Source organism: Lathyrus oleraceus, chromosome 3, assembly GCF_024323335.1.
Source record: "Lathyrus oleraceus cultivar Zhongwan6 chromosome 3, CAAS_Psat_ZW6_1.0, whole genome shotgun sequence".
In the NCBI taxonomy this organism is placed as follows: Eukaryota; Viridiplantae; Streptophyta; class Magnoliopsida; order Fabales; family Fabaceae; genus Lathyrus; species Lathyrus oleraceus.
In genome coordinates this window covers 496,675,816-496,683,645 of record NC_066581.1, presented here as the reverse complement: position 1 = coordinate 496,683,645, position 7,830 = coordinate 496,675,816, and the positions used below count along the sequence as shown (strand labels likewise).

At 39.3% G+C, this 7,830-nt stretch overlaps 1 pseudogene; it reads left to right on the top strand.

The window, feature by feature from the left end:
- The first annotated feature begins 6,592 nt into the window (after positions 1-6,592).
- On the top strand, positions 6,593-6,692 carry LOC127133873 (uncharacterized; annotated as a pseudogene).
- The last annotated feature ends 1,138 nt before the right edge of the window (positions 6,693-7,830 follow it).

Here is a 7,830-nt window from a genome sequence, read left to right as displayed (position 1 = left end):
TTTAATGTTTCATTTTGCTTATGATCATTTTTAGTCTGCAGTTTTAATGTATTGTGCACGCTTACTTGCTTTGTATAATAATAATAATAGGTAACAACAGTAGAGCATAATAGCCATTGCATAATAAAATTAACTAAACAGCTTCAATAAGAATGATCATAATGTATTACAGGGAAGGAAAATAATGAAATGAAATAGAAATAAACATGAATTCAAACAACATTAATGAAAAATCTAGCTTAAAACTAAATAACTTAGAAAGAAATAACTAAATTCCATCTATCTTCGGATCTCTGGCCGGAGGAGCAAAAGAGTTAACATGATGCCGTAACATACGTAACTGACTTGCCGTGCTGCTCATGTATTCTAGGATTTCAAGTCTCAAGTTATGGAAATCTTCCCTGAGGGCGTCTTGTTCTGACATCAAGGCTTCAATGACGGTTTTAATATCTGTTCCTGGCATATGATGTCGGAGATCAGGCATGACTGATTCTTCGGTCAGGGCAGGCTGAGGAGGAGGATCAATATCATAGTAGCCGGAAGGTGTCTGAGGGTCAGATTCAGCAAGAGAGATATGGTCAACATAGTGCTCATAGTCATCACAAATCTCATAATCCTGGATGGATTCAGTGGATCCAGCAGGAGTTGGGGTTTCATTCAGGTTATAGAGCCAGTTCCTTTGATTATGAACACTAGTTCTAGGATCGGGCATGGTGAATAGGCAGAGAACCTGGTTATCAATAATAAGCTCGAACTCATCAGACCCTATGTTTGCTATAAACATAGTGTTGAAGAGGAAGGGTATACTCATAGTGGTAATGCCACAAAAAGGGCTAAGGTCAAGCATAGGCTGACGTAATCCAATAGCATTACCTATCATAGTGATCAAACCGCCTATTCTAATGGGTGCTCGCTCATCCTGGATAAGGTGGTCCAAATTAGCTAACATAAAAGTAGCACCGTTTACTGGACGGTTCTGGGAAGCACAAAATATGATGAAGAGTTCATCACGTGAAACTGAAGTACTATTTGGCTTCTTCCCAAATAAAGTGTGGGTCAGGATCTTATGGAAATAGCGAAAAGCCGGGTTATGTATGTTTCCAGAGAGAAACTCATGTTCTTCGGGCTCATCATTTCCAGTCAGCTTACCCCAAAAGTGTTCAAGCTCTCTATATTCAAAAAGTTCTTCCTGGCTTACAGTGAATGTATCAAAGGAGGTAGGAAAACCCAAAAGGTTGGTGAAGTCTCTAATATTAAATTGGTACTCCATATTGAACATTCTGAACTGGATAAAACCTCTGCTAATTCCTTTTCCATGGCTAGGTAGATAGATTAATGAACTAAGGAATTCTAGTGTGAGTCTCCGGTAGGTGGTGAAATGTCTCAGGATAGGGGAGGTCTCCCATCCTATCTGATTCAGCAAAAACAGGACACTCTGTCTCAATCCAAGGGCAGTCATAGCCCAATCATCAACATATAAACTAGGTAGCATCTCTCTAGCGGCTAGTTCTTCAAACTTTCGTTTCTGAGCCATTCCTCTGAACTTGATACCCATACGATCAGAATGTCCCATCTGGTTAGTGTTAGCTAGAGAAAAGAAACATGAGTTTAAGTCAGGATTTGGCCAAATGCCGAAAGAAGAAAAGAATTATTATTATTATATATAGATATATTTTTTTTCTTTTTGAATAAATCAATAATGAATACTAAATAGAAATTAAAAGAATAATTAAGAGAAAAATAAGGAAATGATAATAATAATAGAATAATAAAATAACAAATTAATTTGTGGGTTGTCTCCCACTAAGCGCTTTGTTTAAATGTCGCAAGCTCGACAAATAAACTGTTAAATATAGTCTATGAGTCCTGGGGGCGTTTCGTCTAAGTGTAGAATTTGCGAATCCTCGTTGGTTTCCGCATAGTGATAATGTTTCAGACGTTGCCCGTTTACGGTGAACGGTTCTGTAGATTGTCCTTTTATTTCTACCGCTCCACTGGGAAAGATTTTAGTGATATGAAAAGGTCCTGACCATCTGGATCGTAGTTTTCCCGGGAATAACTTTAGTCTAGAGTTAAACAAAAGTATTGCGTCGCCTTGCTTGAAGATTTTCCTTGATATACGCTTGTCATGCCATTGTTTTGTTCTTTCTTTATAGATTTTGGCATTTTCATAGGCGTCTCTTCTGAGTTCCTCTAATTCGTTTATGTCAAGGATTCTCTTTTCACCGGCGGCTTTATAATTCAAATTTAAATTTCTAATAGCCCAATAGGCTTTATGTTCTAATTCTACCGGGAGGTGACAGGATTTTCCATAAATGAGCTTAAATGGGGTCATCCCTATGGGAGTTTTATAAGCAGTTCGGTATGCCCATAAAGCTTCTGGTAATTTCAATGACCAATCTTTCCTTGAAGTGGCGACCGTTTTTTCTAGTATTTGCTTGATTTCTCTGTTAGATACTTCCACTTGTCCACTGGTTTGAGGGTGGTAAGGTGTTGCTATCCTATGTCTCACTCCATATTTAAGTAGTAGTTTTTCGAGTACCTTGGATATAAAGTGTGATCCACCATCACTGACTACTATTCTTGGGATGCCAAATCTCGGAAATATTATATTTTTAAAGAGTCTAGTTACTACTCGGGTGTCATTTGTTGGAGAAGCTATAGCTTCGATCCATTTTGATACGTAGTCAACTGCCACGAGTATGTATTTGTTACCGAAAGAGGATGGGAAAGGTCCCATGAAGTCTATCCCCCATACGTCAAAAATCTCTACTTCCAAAATACCTTTTTGTGGCATCTCGTCACGTCTAGATATGTTTCCCGTGCGTTGACATCTGTCACACTCCTTAATAGCCGCATGTACGTCCTTCCATATAGTTGGCCAATAAAAGCCAGCTTGTAGGATTTTAGAGCAGGTCTTGGATGTACTTGTGTGTCCACCATAAGGCGCAGAGTGACAGTGTTGGATTATATTTTCTACCTCTTCTTCGGGTATACATCGACGGAAAATACCATCGGGGCCTCTTTTGAAAAGTAAGGGATCATCCCAGTAATAGTGTTTTATGTCGTGGAAGAATCGTTTCTTTGCTGGTAAGATAAAGTAGGTGGAACTATTCCGGCAGCTAAATAATTGACTAGATCAGCGTACCATGGTATGACAGATATAGCTAAGGTGGTTTCTACTTGCATGTCGGAGTTGTTCTCTTCCAAAGTAGCTATGAGTTTATCATACGAGAAATCATCATTAATGGATGTTCTTTCTGGTTCAAGGTTCTCAAGTCTAGAGAGATGGTCTGCTACTACGTTTTCAGTTCCTTTCTTGTCCTTGATTTCTAAGTCGAATTCTTGTAGTAACAAGATCCATCTTAGGAGTCTAGGTTTAGCATCCTTTTTTGTTAAAAGGTACCTGATAGCAGCGTGATCAGTGTAAACTATTATTTTGGCTCCTACCAGGTAAGAACGAAATTTATCTAGCGCAAATACCACTGCTAGGAGTTCTTTCTCGGTTGTGGCATAATTCATCTGCGCTTCATCCAGGGTTCTGCTAGCGTAATATATAACGTGAAGCTTTTTATCCTTTCTTTGTCCTAAAACAGCACCTACAGCATAATCACTGGCATCGCACATTATTTCGAATGGTTCATTCCAGTCTGGTGTCTGCATAATGGGTGCGGAGATCAATGCTTGTTTAAGAGTTTGAAATGCTTTTAAACAGTTATCGTCGAATATGAATTCAGCATCTTTCATCAACAGTCCGGTTAAGGGTTTAGTTATCTTAGAGAAGTCTTTGATGAATCGTCGGTAAAAACCGGCGTGTCCTAAAAAGCTTCGTACTTCTCTCACAGTTCTTGGGGGTTGAAGATTTTCGATTACCTCTATTTTGGCTTTGTCTACTTCAATTCCTCTGTTCGAGATGATGTGTCCTAAAACAATGCCTTCTTGTACCATAAAGTGGCACTTTTCCCAATTAAGTACTAAGTTTACTTTTACACATCGTTCCAGAACTCTTTCCAGGTTTTCAAGGCATTCTTCGAAACTTTGTCCGTATACAGAAAAGTCATCCATAAATACTTCCATGATGTTTTCGAGAAAGTCGGCGAATATTGCCATCATGCATCTTTGAAAAGTTGCAGGGGCATTACACAGACCAAACGGCATTCGTCTATACGCGAAGGTACCAAAAGGGCATGTGAATGTTGTCTTTTCTTGGTCATCAGGGTGAATTGGTATTTGAAAGAAGCCTGAATAACCGTCTAAATAACAGAAATGTGAATGTTTAGCTAATCGTTCTAACATCTGGTCAATGAATGGTAAAGGGAAATGATCTTTTCGGGTTGCTTTGTTTAGTTTCCTATAATCAATGCACATTCTCCATCCCGATTCGATTCGTTTAGTTATAGTTTCTCCTTTTTCGTTTTCAATAACGGTTATGCCTCCTTTCTTTGGTACAACGTGTACAGGACTAACCCATTTGCTATCAGATATAGGATATATAATACCTGCTTCTAATAACTTGGTTATTTCTTTCTTTACTACCTCACTCAGGATCGGATTTAGTCTTCTCTGGTGTTCCCTAGAGGTTTTACAGTCTTCTTCTAACATGATGCGGTGCATACAAATAGAAGGGCTTATTCCTTTGAGATCGGTGATGTGGTATCCTAGTGCGGTTGGATATTTTCTTAAGATATGTAGGAGTTTTTCTGTTTCGAGTCTTCCTAGATCTGCATTAACTATCACAGGTCGTTCAAGTTCTAAGTCTAGGAATTCATATCTCAGATTTTTGGGAAGTGTTTTCAAATCAGGGGTTGGTTTGTTAAGACACTGCGTAGGATCCGGTGTTATTGCTAAGCATTGTTTAGATTTGTCCTCTAAAAGATAGTCTGATGATTTGTCTTCTCCTGACTCTGCTTCTTTTATGCATTCATCGATGATATCCATGAAATAACATGTATCTTCTATTGCAGGTGCTTTCAAGAATTGGGAAAGAATGAATTCAATTTTCTCTTCACCTACTTCGAAGGTGAGTCGTCCTCGTTTTACGTCTATGATTGCACCGGCAGTTGCTAAGAATGGTCTTCCTAGTATAATAGGTGTCGTATCATCTTCTCTAATGTCCATAATTGTGAAGTCAGTGGGAATGTAAAACTGACCTATGCGTACGGGAACGTTTTCAAGGATTCCTACAGGATATTTGATGGAACGATCTGCTAATTGCACAGACATTTTGGTCGGTCTTAATTCTCCCATTTCCAGTTTCTTACATATGGATAAAGGCATAACGCTAATTCCGGCTCCTAAATCGCATAAGGCTTTGTCGATGACAAATTTTCCTATGTGACAGGGTATAGAGAAACTACCCGGATCCTTGAGTTTAGGGGGCATGTTTTGGATTATAGCGCTACATTCGGCAGGGAGTGTAACGGTTTCGCTATCCTCAAGTTTCCTCTTATTAGAAAGAATTTCTTTTAAGAATTTAGCATATGAGGGCATCTGCGTAATAGCTTCGGTAAACGGAAATGTAACGTTTAATTGTTTAAGGAGATCAACAAATTTTCTAAATTGGCCTACATCTTTGGTTTTAACAAGCCTTTGAGGGTAAGGTATAGGTGGTTTGTAAGGTGGTGGAGGTACATAAGGTTCCTTCTTTTCTAGGGTTTCCTTATTACTTTCTTCCTTTTCCTTAGGTTCACTTTCCTCAGTAGATTTCTTAGGGTTTTGGTTTTCTATCCTTGGGTCAGACGGTCCTTCCACTTCCGTTCCACTTCTCAATATAATTGCATGAGCTTGGCTTCTCGGATTGGGTTGGGGCTGTCCAGGGAATGTACCAGTTGGTGCAGCAGTAGGTGCTTGTTGTTGAGCTACTTGAGATATTTGCGTTTCCAGCATTTTGTTATGGGTAGCCAGGGCATCTACTTTGCTTGCTAGTTGTTTAAGTTGTTCGCCAGTGTGTATGTTCTGGTTTAAGAAATCTTTATTGGTTTGTTGTTGGGAAGCTATAAAGTTTTCCATCATGATTTCCAAGTTGGATTTTCTAGGGGTATTATTGTTAGGATTCGGTTTCTGATATCCCGGAGGTATAGATGGGGCTTGATTTGGAGACTGTCCAGGTGCGTATAAAGCATTATTACTCTTATATGAGAAGTTTGGATGGTTCTTTCAATTTGGGTTATAGGTATTCGAATAGGGGCTTCCTTGAGCATAGTTTACTTGCTCTGTTTGGATTCCAGTCAAGAGTTGACATTCCGCAGGAGTGTGGCCTTGGATTCCACAGACCTCGCAATTCTGAGTTATAGCAACCACGGCTGCTGGAGGCGATACGTTTAAACTTTCAATCTTCTGGACCAAAGCATCCACTTTTGCATTAACGTGATCAAGGTTACTTATCTCGTACATGCCAGTTTTCGGTTGAGGTTTTTCCACATTCGTTCGTTCGGTTCCCCACTGATAGTGGTTTTGGGCCATGCTCTCGATAAGCTGGTAAGCATCAGCATAAGGTTTATTCATTAGTGCACCACCTGCAGCGGCGTCTATTGTTAACCTTGTGTTGTATAAGAGACCATTATAAAATGTGTGAATTACTAACCAGTCTTCCAAACCATGGTGTGGGCAAAGTCTCATCATGTCTTTGTATCTTTCCCATGCTTCGAAAAGAGACTCGTTGTCTTTCTGTTTAAATCCGTTTATCTGGGCTCTTAACATAGCTGTTTTGCTTGGCGGAAAATATCGGGCAAGAAAAACTTTCTTCAACTCGTTCCATGTGGTGACTGAGTTGGAAGGAAGAGATTGAAGCCATCTTCTAGCGCTATCTCTTAATGAGAAAGGAAAAAGACGAAGTCGAATTGCCTCTGAAGTGACACCATTAGCTTTAACAGTATCAGCGTATTGGACAAATACGGATAAATGAAGGTTTGGATCTTCGGTAAGATTTCCAGAGAATTGGTTCTGTTGCACAGCCTGCAACAACGAAGGTTTAAGTTCAAAGTTGTTTGCTTCGATTGCGGGCGGAGCAATACTTGAATGCGGTTCATCTTGCGATGGAGCGGCGTAATCTCTAAGAGCACGAGTTGGTTCTGCCATCTCGGTTAAAGAAGGAAAATCTTTGAGATCAGGAAGTTCTATAGGAGGGAGATTGTTTTCGGCACGATATTCCCGAATTCGTCGTAAGACTCGGAGATATAGTTCGATATCGTTGATTCGTAAATAGAGCGGTTCGCCTTGAGAGCGAGTGCGTGGCATACAAATCAACGAAAGAAAGAAAATAGAAGAAAAAGAAACCTTAGTCTCTACAGCGTAACGGAAGAGTTACGATATCGATTGAATAAAAGTCCCCGGCAACGGCGCCAAAAACTTGATCGCTCGACTGGGTGAGTCGAGAATGGGATACAAACTGCAAGTGCACAGTTCTATCGCGTAGTTTTAAAAGATATCGATCCCACAGGGACTTATGAATCGATATACCGTTATCTAAGGTTACTACGTAAATCTAAGGTGAAAATGTTTGATTGTTTGGGAAAAACTAAGAGCTAAACTAATATCTAGATTAAATATTAATAAGACGGATATCGGTATGTAGTTCGTCAAAACTAGGGAATCAAGTCTTTGTCGGTTTCTTAGTTGTAAAATGAATCGTTTCGGTTAACTTTATTGGTTAAAGGTTTTATCTCAAACTCTCGCTCTGTTGAATAAACCATGATTTTATATTAATGTTGCTGTCACTTATAATTAAGTCAAAAACCATATTTTGAAAACAATAAAGTTGCAGAAACTCTTTTTAAGAAAATACTGACCGTTTTAAACACCCTTATCTCAAACTCTCGCTCTGTTGACTTA